Here is a 16,784-nt window from a genome sequence, read left to right on the forward strand (position 1 = left end):
TAGAGAGTGCTGATTTATAGAAGTGCAACCTTCATAAAATGTTATATTTTTTCTTGTTCCACTCTGTAATGCTCATGTATTTTCATTCACTTTTTATATTTCCTGAAGGTATATAGTACAATTATACAGACAGGATTGCTTCAATTCAGAACAATGCATATTAAAGATAATGACAGGGCTTCCGTGGTGGCGCAGTGGTTGAGAGTCCGCCTGCCGATGCAGGGGACACGGGTTCGTGCCCCGGTCCGGGAAGATGCCACATGCCACGGAGCGGCTGGGCCCGTGAGCCATGGCCGCTGAGCCTGCGCGTCCGGAGCCTGTGCTCTGCAACGGGAGAGGCCACAACAGTGAGAGGCCCGCGTACCACAAAAAAAAAAAAAAAAAAAAAAAGATTATGACAATCAGCCATACCTCTTTAAAAAAATGTATATCAGATATTTTATAGAATTCTGAAACTTATGTTTACATTCTTCTTTTATATATTCTTGTTAAGTCTTTTCCCTATGTATAAAGTAAATTCATAAATTTTACTTTGAAAACTCTTCCTCATATTTTAATAAGAAAAATATTGCCATTTATTAATAAAGTTTAAGATGTTAAAAAGCCTATTTTCATCAACTAACAAAACACATAATAAATCTCTACATATGCAGATCAGTAAATGAATGATATGAATGATAGGACAGGAAAGCCCATTTACTCATGGAAATTCATTTTGTTGGGATGTCAAGAACGTAAGAAAGTAGCAAGTGTGTAATGCCCTTTGTTGTTGTTGTTTTTTATGGTACGCGGGCCTCTCACTGTTGTGGCCTCTTCCGTTGCGGAGCACAGGCTCCGGGCACGCAGGCTCAGCGGCCATGGCTCACGGGCCCAGCTGCTCCGCGGCATGTGGGATCTTCCCGGACCGGGGCACGAACCCGTGTCCCCTGCATCGGCAGGCGGACTCTCAACCACTGCGCCACCAGGGAAGCCTGTAATTCCCTTTGAAAAGTGTATACCATGGTTATCAAACTTGGCTTCTATCTGGAATCACCAGCAGAGTTTAAAAAAAACTACTGATGTCTATAAATTCCACCAGAGAGATTTTGATTAAATTGGTGTGGAGTGTGGCCTCAACAGCAGGCTGTTTAAAATCTCCTTAGGTGATTCTAATAGGGTGCAAAGTTTGAGAATCACTAGTATAGCCAGAATATGCTACGACTAGAAAGAGAAGAATGGTGATCCCAAAGTTCTTTTTTTTAAAAAATTATTATTATTATTTTTTTGTGTGGTAAGTGGGCCTCTCACTGTTGTGGCCTCTCCCGTTGCGAAGCACAGACTCCGGACGTGCAAGCCCAGTGGCCATGGCTCACGGGCCCAGCCGCTCCGCAACATGTGGGATCCTCCCGGACCAGGGCACGAACCCATGTTCCCTGCATCGGCAGGCGGACTCCCAACCACTGCGCCGCCAGGGAAGCCCCAGACTTCTGTTTTAAACCAGGGAACAGTCCCTGCAGAAGCTGAGGGGTGAATGAACTTGTGCACACAGGGTGGCATTTAGATTTTCTACGAAGTTTAATAAGATACCTCTCAAAGTATGATTTAGCAAATTTTCCAACTTTAAGTAGCTTAAGTTAAGAAAGTGGAAATTTGCATTGCCATAATTTTTATCAGCACCTTAAAATATTAATAAAATCGTTGCTATTTTATGCAAAAAATAAGACAAATGATTGAGTTTCACATGAGGAAAAAGAATAATTTTTGTTCTTAAAAATAAACTTTGACATTAATACCCACAGCCTGGGACTTACATAACTCCTGGCATCTCTTCCCACCACTGATACCTCTAATTCCACAGGATTTGCCGTGATTAAACAGCAAGCCTGCCTGCACTGCTGCCCAGACCCACTTCAGACTCTTTCCTTATTCTTTTCTCCACACAGCTAGTGGCCTTTAATGTTAACTGGTATATGGGTCAAAGTAGTATTCCCAAGCATGGAAAATGCTGCTTTCAGGATTCAGAAAAGCATACCAGGCACTGAACTTCCTTATTAGCTCTGGAAGGTGTGAGATGGATTAATTCATCCTTTACTTTGGAAGGGATATACTAGCACGTCCCAGACCATAGGGTCCCCAAAAGTTTTCTGATATGTATCTTTGTAAGATTTATGTACTGCCTTTTAGAGTCTGTGTGTTTTACCAAGGCCTCTAAGACACTAGTTGCTTCTTCCACATCCAGTTTGTTTATTATATGGACCACTGTGACATTTTGCTGGATGTCCAGCTGGTTTGGACTTTCTCAGATTCTACTGTAACAGGTGACAGGATCGTTTTTAAAAAGTGGGAGAGTTAACATAAATGTAGAGTGTGAATGTATACTCTTGTGCATTCTGAGTGAATGAAAACTGTTGATAAGGATGGCTATCTTTCTGTCTCTGGAGGACATGACATGCCACAATCTTATCTCTGAAAGACACCTATCATTAGGCAGATATAATGACATCAATGGCAAGTCTACATCAGGTCACCTGCTGTCAGGGCAGGAGTTTGGATCATCTAAAGTGAATGGAAGGAGGGAAGGATGATTGGCCCTTCTGTGCTTTGTGTTACTGGAACCAAAATGAGGTGGAGGGGGGTGATGACTAAGCCCCCTAATCAAACACCGATGTTGGAGAACAAAACAACAAATTATGTCAATTCTAGCCTGCCCTTGCCTGCTAGAGCCCAGGACAAATGATCATTTAAAAAGTTGTCTAATAGAGGGAAACGCTCAGCTTCCCTCCTTGTATAATTTCATTCCACTCCTTCAACAAGCCCATCTGCTGTCGTGTGTCTTCCATGCTCAGGCACACTGCTGGATTCTGAGGACTTAGAAGCAGCGGCTCAGCCTCTTCTTTGGGGGAGCTCTCAGTCTGTGGTTTGTATTGTCAGGAACCTGCGACCCTAAGGACTCATGCTGACGGCACCAAAAGCCATCGGAGAAAGGTGACCTGGTCTAATTCACTGTCAGGTTAAGTGACAGTCATCCTACTTCGCTAATGAGTTTCTTTCATGTAGTGAATAATGGGTCTCTTCCCACCCACGGTCCTAGGAGTGTAGAGTAAACGATCCTGTGTGTGACTGCGCCCTAACTTTGGGGAGCTTTGAACAGCTGCCCTCTCGGCGCCGCTTCAGGGACTCTCAGCAGACGGAAGTGCCTCCAGCCCGCTTCCCCGGGCAGGCGCGCGCGGGCGGGGAGCGGCGCGCTGGCCGAGCGGGGACCGCGGAGCGCGTCGGAGCGAGCGCGCGAGTCCCCGGCGCCGCCCGCGCTCCTGGATCCGCGAGGCGCCCACCGGCCGCGGCCGCTGGGACCCGGGCGCACGAGGGGAGGGGCCGTCCCCGCCCGGCTCCCGGCACCACGTAGCCCCCGAGCGCCTCCGGGAGGGCGGGGCCGCCGCGAGGAGCCGCGGAGGCTGAGGACCCGGGAAGGAGGATCCCCGGACGCCCGCAGCCCGAGGGAACCACCAGGGACCGGGCGGTCCTCGGCGACTTGGAATGTGGACTCCAGAGGCGGCGCGCACGGTCAGGGCAAGTTTCTCGCGGTTCGAAAAGGAGTCCTGAAACTGACACTCATTTAACCAGCTTTTCCTTTCCTGTTTTAAACAAGTTTATTTAAGCAACAAAAATCCCGGGAGTCTTTTGGTGACGATTGGGTTCCAAATATAATCCTGAAAGTTTTTGCTTGCTGTGGTTGTTTACGTGTGCCTGCCTGTTAGCCTGTTGATGTTTCGCTACTCTGAACGCTGGCATTTAAACTGTTCTTAAAGGCACATTACAACTTGGCTGCTGCGTTTGGGAGTGCTGTTATTTTCCACTTCTGTCTTCATATAGTTGTACCCAATGGGTCCTTTGGGAATGGTTTTTGCATGTGACACTTCTCCTTAGGGGACCTTCAGCAGGTTGACGGCCTTTTGATGGCTAATTTTAGTAAGGTGTCAAATAACAGGAATGTACCTGTCAGGGCTGGTTCTTCTACCCCTGTGAAGCCTTTTTCCTAAGCTGATGGGAGTGGATACTGCAATGCTTGGTTCGCGTATCCTGTTTCTTAAAACTTTCTTGAGCTCTTTTGCCTTCATTCAGTAAGTGTAACTATTTGTGTGCACCGTTCACTAATAATGCCTCAGTCTTAGAAAACTGAACTCTATTTTCTCTTAAAGTTAGTCAGTCAAAGACATTCAGGGTTGAGATGGCATCTAATTCTGTTCTATTAGGTGCAATAAAAACTTTTAAGTAGGTTTTATGAAAAAGGAACTGCTTCTTCTTACTCTGATTTTTAAATCCTGTCTTTGTAATAAAAGGATCTCCCCCTTAAAATTGTGTAAGATTGCAATCAATTGGTAATTGTTAACTTTTCCTTTACTAGCTGGGTAGATAGTATGAAAAGTTTTCATTTCTTCCTAGTTTCTATATACAAATCAATACAAAATAAATGCACATAAAAACAAATACAATTATAAATGCAAATAAATAAAAAGTAGGGTGCATTGAAATGGGAATGCATATTCCATTTAATGTGTCAAGCCTAGATAATGTCTCAAAGTACATTTTTCTTATCCTCTGTCTTAAAAATTTCTAGAGGTGGGAATTTTCTTGGATATACTGCAGGCAAACTTGCTTCTGACTTGCCTACCACAGCAGAGTTAATAAACAACACAATTTCACACATTTCTTCTCCAAGCAAAACATGTTCTGTACTGGAGTATAATATTACTAAATTACTTTCAGCAATTTTATGTAAAGTATTTTGAGACCTCCAAATAAACATTTTTACATTCTTATAGTTAGTTTTGTGAAAGATAGGTATTTGTCAAGAACTAATTAATAGATTTTAATTATTGGAAAGCACCTGATGTTCTTTAGTTATTAATAAACATATTCCAGATGACATTCTTTTTTTCTTTCACATTGTTTATGCAACTAACTCCACGATGATTTCGTTTTACTTAGGATTTTTTTTTTTTCATAAACTATGCCAGGCATAGTTTCAGGCATTGGAGGAACCAAAAAGATAGATTACATTGACAAATAAGTGTGCCCCCTTGCTGATGTTACAGAACCTTGCAATCAATACTTTGCAAAACTTTGCAGAGTGTGCTTTGTGTTACATAAATTTGGTTTTATCTCTGATTATGTGATTTGGCTTGTGATTCCAGAAAATAATTAGTACCTCTAGGTTTTCTTAAACAGCATTTTTTAAAACAGCGGAAAATTTTTCCTTGGTCAAGTTCTGAGGATGGAGAAGAAAGAAGCATGTGTATATATTTAATAAGCAAGTAAATATATATACTAACTATATATTTAAATATAATATATTGACTATATATGAATATAGATATAGATATACAGTAAGTAGATGTATATACAAAATTCTGGAAATTCCAGAATAGAAAATTTAGATACTCAAGTGAGATTCAGTGAAAGGTACATCCTACATCTGAACAGGCCTGATACATGGTTCTAGTAGTCACTACCATTCACAGTGTTGATATTGCCACCCAAGTTTGAAGTGCATGGGATTTGATGGAAGTGTCCGTTCATTGAAAGTGGTTCGACTTAAAGACTACCCTAGTGGCTGAACTCCTATTTGTGGATTTTAGTGATGGCTCTTTATTCACTTATGCAACAGATGTTCACTGTGCTGCTGTCTTGTAAAACTGTTATATCATGTCCTGACACACTGTTATTTACTATTTAAGAGCATAGAGAGGTAAACGTGACTTCTTTTTTTTAATTTTTATTTTATATTGGAGTATAGTTGATTAACAATGTTGCATTAGTTTCAGGTCTATAGCAAAGTGATTCAGTTATACATATATATGTATCTAGTCTTTTTAAAATTCTTTTCCCATTTAGGTTATTACAGAGTATTGAGCAGAGTTCCCTGTGCTATACAACAGGTCCTTGTTGGTTTATAGCTTTCCACAGTACACAGATAATCACACAACTACACAATTAACTCAGTAGCTGAAGTACATGTTACAGAGGGAAAGTAATGCTTGATGGGAGAGTATGTAGCAGGGAGAAGTGACTGATCTGGGCAATCGGGGAATATTTTCTGAGGTAGGAACATTTAAACTTAAAGCCAGAGGATTGAGAAGGTGAAGCCAAACAAAGTGTAGGAGAACATGTCTAGACAAAGGAAGTGGCTGTAATAACACCCTGAGGCAGAAAAGATGGGCTTATTTGGAGAACTGAAAAAGGACCCCTTTGCCTGGAACTTAGTAGAGGGTGCATCAAATAATCATAGTCATCTTGAGACAAATTGAGGAGGGGGGCAAATTGCCCTATAAGACAGGGTAAGGGATTCAGTTAGCAAGTACAATATGATAATTGTGGGAAAGATACAAAGGAAATATGAAATGACCACATGTTATGACTGGATCTTACCAAGTTTGGAAGGTCAGAGAAGGATTCACAGAGGAGTTGTGTGGAAGAGCATAATTTTTCACATGTACCTGCTCTCTTAATGAGCGTGAAGGGCGCTGGAGGGGCCAAGACCTTTGTCTCTAACTGCTGCTACAGCGCCATCGCTTACAGAAGAAGTGACAGCAGTTGATCAGTCTGTGTTGAAGTTTTCCGAGCTAAGAAGACAGAGAAGAAATGAGGAGTAGCTGTCACACGACCAGGTCTCAGTAGGGACAGTATTTTGGGGGAGTCTACATCAAAGACTAAACGGGGCCACGGCAAAGTACAGTTGAATAAAATAATTGTAGAAAGTCTTGATTTTAGGCAAATCTTAATGTATCTATTTAAATACATTGGACCAAATCTTACCTTCAGTTATACTGGTATATGTTTAACCAGCTACTCTCAAGAAAACAGGGAAAAAAACAAAAATAAAAACCCAGTTTGAAACATTCACCAATCTCTATTGTGTAAATATTCCCACCTTGGTATTCCAGTCTGCCAATGTAATGTCACTGAATGTGGATTTGGGAAATGATGGGAATTGTTTCTCTCTCTCTCTCTCTCTCTCTCCTCTTTCTTGAAATAATTGACATCAACATTATATTGACAATCATTTCTCTTGAACTTCAGTGTACCACTGCATTACCTTTGGCTTCAGAAGTAGACATGGAGTGTTAACTAAAAAAATATATGATTCAGTATTTTACATCTTCTAAAAGGAAAAAATGCCCTCAGTGGTTTCCTGATATCATTTGCAAATGTTGAGAGCAAATACATCTCTGCATAATCACAGGTAATCCACCAGTGACATGCCTTTCACTTCTGACATTAAGAAACAAACTCTGAAATGCTTTCATCTGAAATGTAAAGTGTTGCAATACATTTTATATTTAGTGAAAAACACTTCACAAAGACATTAAAAAGCTATAATTGTAATACAGGCATAGAAAGATGTGAGATATACCCTGCAGTTATAACCTATGATTTTACTCTAGTCAGTTATGTAATATTAAAAGTGCAATACCATTAACTATCATTCATAGGAAGAAACTTCAGGTTCAGTTAGATCTTCCCTTACCTCAGGTTATTTGTATTTGCTTAAATTACACGTAGCTGGGTAGATACAGAGCTATGACATAGCAGTGTCCCTCATATCCATTCCATCCCTTCCCCACATTCTCTGTTTCCATATCTAAATCCTATCCTCCTTCAAGGCTCTGTCTAAATCCTCCCTCTTCCTGGAACATCACACTAACTGCCCTGGTTACAGTGTTCTCTTTCTTCTCTTATCCCATGACAGCTGTTTATCTCTCCCATCATCACCTTTGCTTTGTAACTGAAAATCCTTTATAGAATTAAATGGCTACATGCACACACATGCACACACACACGTACACGTACATATATTCATACACATATACCTATACATATACATTGTGTACATATGTACACACATATATACACACATGTGTATATATGTATGTGTCTGTGGAAACATGTATTAAATACATTTAATATATACATTAAATATTTGTTCAATAAGTCAACTGAAATATATCATTTAAAGGTAAATAATATAATTATATTCATTGAGATATTGAGACATTACATTTGTCTCAGTTACCTATTGCTGCATAACAAACAATTCTAAAAGTTAGGGGCTTGGGCAACATCATCTGACTATCTCTCATGGTTCTGTTGATTAATTGGGATCCACTGGGTAGTTCTCTTCCTGATCTCACTTGGGCAGTCAGGTGGGCCTGGGGCTGGGTCAGTGGGATTGCTGGGCTGCTCCCCCTCTCCATGTAATCTTAGGGCCTCTCCTCCCCACAGGAGATCTCTGAGTGTTCTCTGCAGCAAGACAGCTAAACTGCTTATATGGAACATGGAAGCTGCACACCCTTCTTAGGGTTTAGCCAGGAAGTGGCAGTGTCACTTCCTCCACCTCTTATGGTTTAAACAGGTATAGGGCCAACTTTGATTCCTGGACTTCTTGACTAGGGAAATGACAAAGAATTTGTGGCCATCTTTAATTCACCACAGTATTCTTCACTAATAATTCTATAGGTGAAACTCAAGAGAATTTTAGAGCCAAACGTTTCCTGGAAATGATTTAATCAAATCCCACCATTTACAAGTGAGGGTACCGAAGAAAGGTTTGAGGAGGCAGAGATGGGTCAAATGACCCTAGTTTAAAAGTTTTACATTTCAGGGCTTCCCTGGTGGTGCAGTGGTTGAGAGTCTGCCTGCCGATGCAGGGGACATGAGTTCGTGCCCCAGTCCGGGAAGATCCCACTATGCCGTGGAGCGGCTGGGCCCGTGAGCCATGGCTGCTGGGGCTGCACATCCGGATCCTGTGCTCTGCAATGGGAGAGGCCACAACAGTGAGAGACCCGCGTACCACAAAAAAAAAAAAAAAGTTTTACATTTCATAGCACTTATCAAACTGCGTGGCATTAAGTACGTTAACCTGGGTCCTTAGATAAGCAGAAATCAAAATGGGATTAAACTGTTCAGGAAATTCATTAGGGGAAGAACCAGTGAGAATTGGGGAAGGGGGATAAGAAAGGTTGAGAGAGCCATCCAACCTCCGTGCAGCTGTGATCCTGAGTGAAGGAGAGAGAAAGAAGGAAAGAGTTTGTTGGAAGAACCCTTGGTGCAGTACTAAGAAAAGGTCAGCAAAGCTTTGGGGAATCCTCAGGGAGCCCTTAAACCAAAATCATCACCAGAAGACCCCTGAGTCTCCCAGGAATGTGAGTATCCCCGCCGTGTATAGTCACTGGCTGGAAGCAGCCTGTGGGAAGTGTGGCCCCCAAACAAACGCGATGACGTCTTGCAGAGCTCAGCGGCTGGGGCTATCAGGTCATTATGCTCCATGCAGTTGAAGATAGGAGAGATGTATTCTCATGGCCAACACAGTAGGTGATCTAGAAACACTTGATAACATAGAGATTCACTAATATGAACATACAAGATTCTAGTGTCTTTTCCTTTAAGAAGCATCAAATTACTTCCTTGTTAGAAACTTCCCTTAATTTTTAAGTCACTAAAACTTGAAAGGGATTTTAAATTATAGTAAAACAGGATATCTCATCTTATTTTAACTATTTCTGGTAGGTAAAAATATTTCAAATACATTTCACACAAAATCATGCTTCCCCCCCAAACATAAATGCAATATTATAGACAATGACACTAATAAATATTTTATTAGGCATATATACCAACCTTGTGGTCTGTAACCAGAGTTCATTTTGTCTCAGGAAGTGCTTAATTTTTCACAGCCACAAGAATATCTTGATATAAAAGAAACATAAACACATATATTCACATTTCTAAGACAATAAATTAGATTCTGGAACCCTATTTGCAAACTGACCACAAGTTTGTTGCTCTAGTGAATTCAAAATGTAAATGTACTGACTGACGAAAGACATTGTACATAAAAGTTTTCAGAGGCACTTAACGAAATATTTCTAAACTTTATGGACAGTTCGGCAGGCAAAATCAAATATAAATTGCTTAGCTAAGCTTTACATGATGCCTATGTGGATGATAAAATGGCGGTGGATTTTGCAGATACAATCTCTGTATTAGTTACGGAATTTGGCGCTCAGCTTATTGAGACGAAGGAAACTCCTTGTAGGTCAATCCAAAGTCTTTTCAATAGTGCGGATATTGAGACACTTAACAAGAGGCAGTCTCCACTCTGTTCAATTGTTGTGTTCTCAGACGACCTTCCCACCAGAGACGTTTTTTCCTTCCACCCTCTTCAGTGTCCACACCCAGATCAAGGAGAAGGAAAGGGTTTTCCTACTCACCAAGAGCAGTATATCTCCTGAGAGTCCGCCACTTCTGCAAGTGGACAGCCAGAGTTCATCTTTTTTTCCAAGTCAAAACTTTGGTTTTGAAATCAATTAGATTTCAGTATCAATTAAAATGGCTTCAGGAAAGGGGGAGCTTCCAAAAATTAAAGGCTAAATTACATAAATATATATTTCAGTGTTTATGAGAACATCTGAGTATATGTAAATTTGGATCCTTGGGACCAAGATATTTTAAATAACTACATGTAGAACACTTGTGGATGTCACTGGATTCCACAAAACCAATGACAAGACCATAACAGAGCTTACGGTTGAAAGCTTTCCCTTTTTCCACTTACAGGGATCTTGCTGTAGCAGATAGCTGTTTACTCTCATTCTCTGTTGCTCCTTGTGACCAAATCTTCTATGCTTGATGATAGTTACCTTACCTGAATAGTTTTTCTTAGATGAATCATTATCCAATCATGAACTAATCAATAAATAGTATTTCCCAAAGTAAAGACCCCAGAAAACCCTTCTCTCCCATCTCTAAAGTTATCTTGTTTGCTACTATCACACACATGGGGCTTTATAATGGAATTCAGTGAGTCTCTTTTTGTCAACGACTTGAGTTTTGGTTGGAAAAGAGCATCTTCATAGATGTCATCTCCCTTTCAGGGAAGTAGCTGGCAATCTTTGGATAGGTCCACTGTTGGGAATATTGATGATGTCCCTCTGAAGGGACAGAGGAAGCAATGATGATCGCCAGTCTTGTTAAGGTAGGTGTCTGTTACCTCAAAATTTCGAATCTTACTTCACTTCTCTGCCTCAGATCAAACTAATATACACCTCTTCCTGAATTATGAAAAATTAAGGAAGTATCAAAGCATGTGTGCCATGATCTTAAAACTGTTCTCTGTGTGGATCCACCATTACGAAGTGGACACCATTTTTTAAAAATGCCTTTGAAGAAACGACTATTAATCATGTTACTAGTCTAATTAGCTTAACTATGAAATCAAGATCAGTACATCTTGATAATAATTATTTAAATAGTTTTTATGAATTAAAATTTGTACATATGGCAAATTCAGAATTTTTTTGGAAAGCCAATGATACTATTTATTTCTGTTATATTATTTTAGAACTCTGAAAGTTATCTTAAGTAGGGAGAGGTATGCACACAAAAACCATTCATACACATATAAACATGAAGATTTAAATTTACTGTCCAAATTTATGGAACATTCTTAGGTACACATATGAAGACTATTGTGCTGTGTTTGAATTATATTTTATTTCTCATTGTGTAAACTGCATCTATATAAATGATTATTTAAAGATGTTTAATATTTTGAACGCATATTGCATAAGGACTCAGGGTTTATTATTAATAAAATATAAATAAAAATTTATAAATAAAGCTACAGTTATTTCAGTTTTCATTCAAATCACTGGATGATCTTATCTCTTTTACATTATACATTGATTACTCACAAATGCAGGCAGAGATATTTGATTCCTAATCTTCATTCTGTAGAGCTTTGTCAATTTTGGAGAATATCTAGGATCAAATTGGGGAGCAAAATTATGTCTTGCTAAAGATGCATTATTTTCTCTAGGTATGAAATATCTCCCAAATATCAGTGATGTGAATTCTTTTGTTAAATAAGTTGAGAATACACTAACTATTACCACCTGAGTGTGTGAAGACTGAAAAAAACAAAAACACTCCATATACTCGGCAATATTTAGTCTGTGTCCTTTAACATAATAGAAAATAATTAATAATGAAGTTATATTCATTTTTGTTTAGTTATTTTTGAAGTCCAGTACTGTATATGCAGCTGAAGAAAAGGTTCAAATGCATTACGTGCTGGAAAGAACAGAATATACATAACTTTTCGGCCCCAAATTTCCATTTCAAACTATTGTGTTGAAAACTTTTTATTCATATGCTATTATTTACTGAAATCTTAGAATATGGTATCTTGGCCATTAATGAGTTTTTATGCAAATGGAATTTTATTCAAAGTAGACAGTGCCTTTTTGCTTTTAAGGTTAGGCCCTTTCCTAAGAGTATGCAGTGGGAAAAGCCTACCAAACACACGCAGGAGGAATTGAACTAGTTTAACTTTATCACCTGCTCATCATTAGGTAGAAATACATTTTCTAAATTATATGAAGACTGAAAAGATCTGTTTTGAATTACTTGAGATTTGATCTAATTCTTAACTAATTTTATTAATTGAAATAATTCTAATTATTTGATCTAATTCTAAATAGCATGTGAGATTGTACCTCAGAAAACTAATTCCATGGACAGGGAGCCTCCAATGATGGTTGGGATCTTCAGTCCTGACCCTCCAAAGTTTAAATTTTCAGCAGTTGTTATTGCCATTCCATGTGCCAGACACAGAGGCGATTAACATGATAAATAATTAGTAGATGTTACTCCTATTTAAAGAGCTTATTGAGGGAGATGGATTGATGGGTAGATGAAAAAATAGATAAAAAGATCAATATATTGCATGTGTCATAATAAAGATATACTTTAGTTTTATTTAAGCACAAAAGATTTTGGGAGCAGAGGATGCTGTGGAAAGATTAGTGTAATTTTTTCTGTGTTCTAGAAACCATATGTATGAAGGACAGAATTTGAAGACAAGATTACAGCAATATGATGAGTCAGCAATCTATCACAGAGATTCAGACAAAGATAACTTCTTAAAACTAAAAGAGGGGTAGTAGGAGTGGAGAGTGAAGAAAAGCTAAGAAAAATTTGGGTGGTGACATTGGAAGACCACGTTGGTGATTGTGTGAATAGTATTTGTCATATTTTGATGTTTGACTGCAAACAGCTTTTAAGCCTCACACCTGACTCTTCTTCTGCCTCTGCTCTCACGTGGGCACGATGATAAGGAAGCCCAGGTGTTCCCCCTTTAGCACAGGATTCAAACTATCCAATCACCTGCCTTCCTATGGGAGTCCTCACCCAGGCCCGCCCTCTAACCACAATAAAAGCCCCAAGCCAGGCTGCTTTCCTTTGCTCCCTCAAGCTGTTTTTCGGCCTGTTTGCTACTGCTCTGCTCATCCCAAAGACCTCACTTATGTAAGTTATGAATCTTTTCATACTTTCTTGGGGTGTGTGTGTCATCTATCTCCACATTCAAACTAACTTTTGGGTGGAGGTTTGTCCAGTTTTTATAAAGTGGCCTGGCTACAAAATTGTTGCAGAGACTTTAAGCGAGAAACTTTCAGATTTTTACTGTAGGTTACTAGATATTGATGCTTTGTTTGATTCTCCAAAAAACAAAAGAATAGTGGAAGGCACTGGATCATAATGAAGCTCATTAGAGGTCATAATTTTTCGCTTTTTATGCCTATTGAATTTAAGGTTCCTGTTTAGATGTTTACTTGCTTAGTCTTTTTGGCTTAGGAAATCAAGAAAATATAGAAGTCAAGATCATTTTAATATAAGGGATAGTTGAAAACATGAGAAAGTTCAAAGTCAGCCAGGAAAAGGTTTTTTTGTACTAAAAGAAGAGAATTATTCATAATTCATACAGTTTAGCTTTTTCTTTTAAATAATTTTTCCTCATGGAAATAACAGTGAAAGCAAATCACTCATTTTTACCTATTAAGTTGAAATGAAAACGCTATTCAGCATTAAAAACTAATCTTAGCAACAGATGAGTTCTCTCGTTTTATGTATCTGTATAGCACTTCTCAAGGTTTTTTTGTTAGATGTTTTAAGTTTAGGATAACTCCAGAACTAAACCAGCAGCTTCTCATAGTTTCAGAAGCTGACTTCTACAGCATATCTGGTAATTATAAATATTCTTTGGCACTTAAAAGTCTTAATATTATGGATTATGCAGAAGTAAATATTGGTTTCCTCACAAATCCATATAAAAGATGCATCCATTGTTGACTACAGTAAGAAAAAATCATTGAGGACTGTGTCCTGATTTAGGTCAGACTGCGTGCTTATTTCACCAAACCATATTACAAGGTGGAAAAAACACAAAAATGAGGGTAAAACTTTCTCACCTGACATTGCATTGCTGCGTAAGACTAAATACATTTGAAATATAGAGCCCTTCTCCGTGTTGAGTGAATCTCTGCTCAGCTTATTTGGTTCTTCTTTATTCTTTCAGTCACTTATAAGTGTTTGGTTTTAATTACCTTTTTTTTAGCGTTTCTATATCTGAGCACATTATCTTTAGATAGTATTATATGCTGTTTATTTGATTAACTCAATATTGTGCTCTGATTAACCTATTCAAATGGATGGGTAATTAAATTTCTTTGGAAAGTAAGGTCATTTCAGTAAACCAGGGAAGCACAAAGCAATCTAAAACATATTTTGTTTATTTAGTTACTCATGATGAATATTTTGAAAAACTATGAAAATGTAAAATTGAATGGTATACCTGGGTAAAAAATGTATTTTTAAAGTTAATTCCCATCAATTATAAAAATATTTAGATAATAAAATCTTTTATAATTAAATGACAAGAACACTTTTCCCATAGTTAATGTTAACCCTCATATTTCTTTTTACTTACATGAAAGTCTTGAAGTTCAGAGAATTAGACTACCTATTCTTCCCTCTCCCCATAAAATTACCGTTTAACTTTCATAAATCCATTGCCTCTATTTTTTAAATCTGAAATATCAATCACTTTTTACAAATATGTATATAGAAATTAAGCCAGTTGATTGTTTTTGATTAGATCAGTGTTCCAATCTTTCACTATGCGATTCCAGGTGAAAAATATTTCTGCCACTAAAGCAGTCCATATCTAAGCCAATACTCACTTTGGTAAATAGGTAACTTGAGTTCAATTACTAAGACGATGTTTCTGTTACTCAGAATAAATGAACAGAGTTAGTGTACCAGTTGCTCTGGTTTGGAGCTAGCACATGTGTCTTGTCTGAATTTTAAAATATTCTGAAAACAACTTTAGAAAACATTGTATACTTTAAAATCACCTGGCAATGTATTCCATCATAATGGATACAGGTAATGAAAATGTGGTTTACATACAATATATCAGCATTATTCTGGCTAGTTTCTCCTGAGAGAGGCCTTACTGAGGAGAACAGAGTGCTCTGGTGTATTTCAAATGATTGGGTACACTTGGCATTTTTAACTAGGTCGCCCACACTGACCAACAGCAATTTGTCAGTTCCAATTCAGGTTTTCCTACCCTAGTGATAGTTACCTCCAGGAGCTCCCCCAGGTTCTCACAATTAACATTAGAGAAAATTCCCCTTGTGCTTCCAGCAGAAGGGTAAAAGAAACCATTTTGAAATACACCAGACCACTCTGGTCTTAGCAAGACCTGCCCTCAGAAATGAATTTACCAGACCTTAACCTGCTGGGGTACCATCAGAGTCTAACTGATCTGGGGAAAGGAATATACCCAACCCCAGCCCACTCTAGCCATGTTGTCCCATCTAAGGAGGGAAGGGTGGGGGGGAACAAAAACCACTTAGAGCTCACAGTCCAGAGGCATAGGCTCAATAAAAGACTAGATTTAATCACACTTTTATGTGTGAAATAAACGATCTAAGCGAGGGGAGGAAATAATTGGGATTATTTGTTACTAAAAGATACTTGTACTACCTGTGAATTAGTATCCTGTAATTTGAAAGTGGACTTGGATTAGTTGTAAATGTATATTGCAAAATCAAGGGTGAATGCTGAAAGCATTTCTTTTTTTTTTTTAATGACTTGTATGCTAAGAAATAGAGAATGGAATCATAAAATACTCAAAACCACAAAAGCAAGAATAAAGGCAAATACAAAGAATGAGGACAACAAGTAGAAAACAGTCATGAATATAGTAGATATAGTTGGATTAATACCAATCACTTTTTTTAAACATCTTTATTGGAGTATAATTGCTTTACAATGGTGTGTTAGTTTCTGCTTTATAACAAAGTGAATCAGCTATACATATACATATATCCCCATATCTCTTCCCCCTTGCGTCTCCCTCCCTCCCACCCTCCCTATCCCACCCCTCTAGGTGGTCACAAAGCACTGAGCTGATCTCCCTGTGCTATGCGGCTGCTTCCCACTAGCTATCTGTTTTACATTTGGTAGTGTATATATACCAATCACTTTTAATGCACCAAAAAAAATGGTTTTTAGCATGGATCAAAAAACACAAGTCAACTATGTAGTCTACAATAAGCCCACTGTAAATATAAAGGCACATGTAGATTAAAAGTAAATGGATGGAGAAAAATATACAATGCTAACACTAATCAAAAGAAAGCAGGACTAGCTATATTAATTTCAGACAGAACAGACTTCAAAGCAAGAAAATTTATCAGGAATAATATCACATTAGCCAAAGGGTACATTTCTCCTTAGAACACATAACAATTCTTAATGTGTTTGCACCTAACAGAGCTCTAACTACATGAGTCAAAAACTGATAGAACTGCAGAGAGAAAGAGATGAGTCCATTAGTAGAGCTGGAGATTTCAACACCCCTCTCTCAGAAATAGATCCAGGAAGTAGAAAATCTGTGA

At 38.5% G+C, this 16,784-nt stretch overlaps 1 long non-coding RNA gene across 1 annotated transcript in view; it reads left to right on the forward strand.

Moving 5' to 3' along the window:
- Positions 1-3,314: 3,314 nt before the first annotated feature.
- The window catches only part of LOC137223095 (uncharacterized), a 153,627-nt gene continuing 140,157 nt past the window's right edge, over positions 3,315-16,784 (forward strand). The window contains exon 1 of the long non-coding RNA XR_010942716.1: positions 3,315-3,540. This is a non-coding gene — a long non-coding RNA (uncharacterized lncRNA). The remainder of the gene's footprint in view (positions 3,541-16,784) is intronic.

The sequence above is a fragment of the Pseudorca crassidens genome, chromosome 4 (genome assembly GCF_039906515.1).
Source record: "Pseudorca crassidens isolate mPseCra1 chromosome 4, mPseCra1.hap1, whole genome shotgun sequence".
Classification (NCBI taxonomy): Eukaryota; Metazoa; Chordata; class Mammalia; order Artiodactyla; family Delphinidae; genus Pseudorca; species Pseudorca crassidens.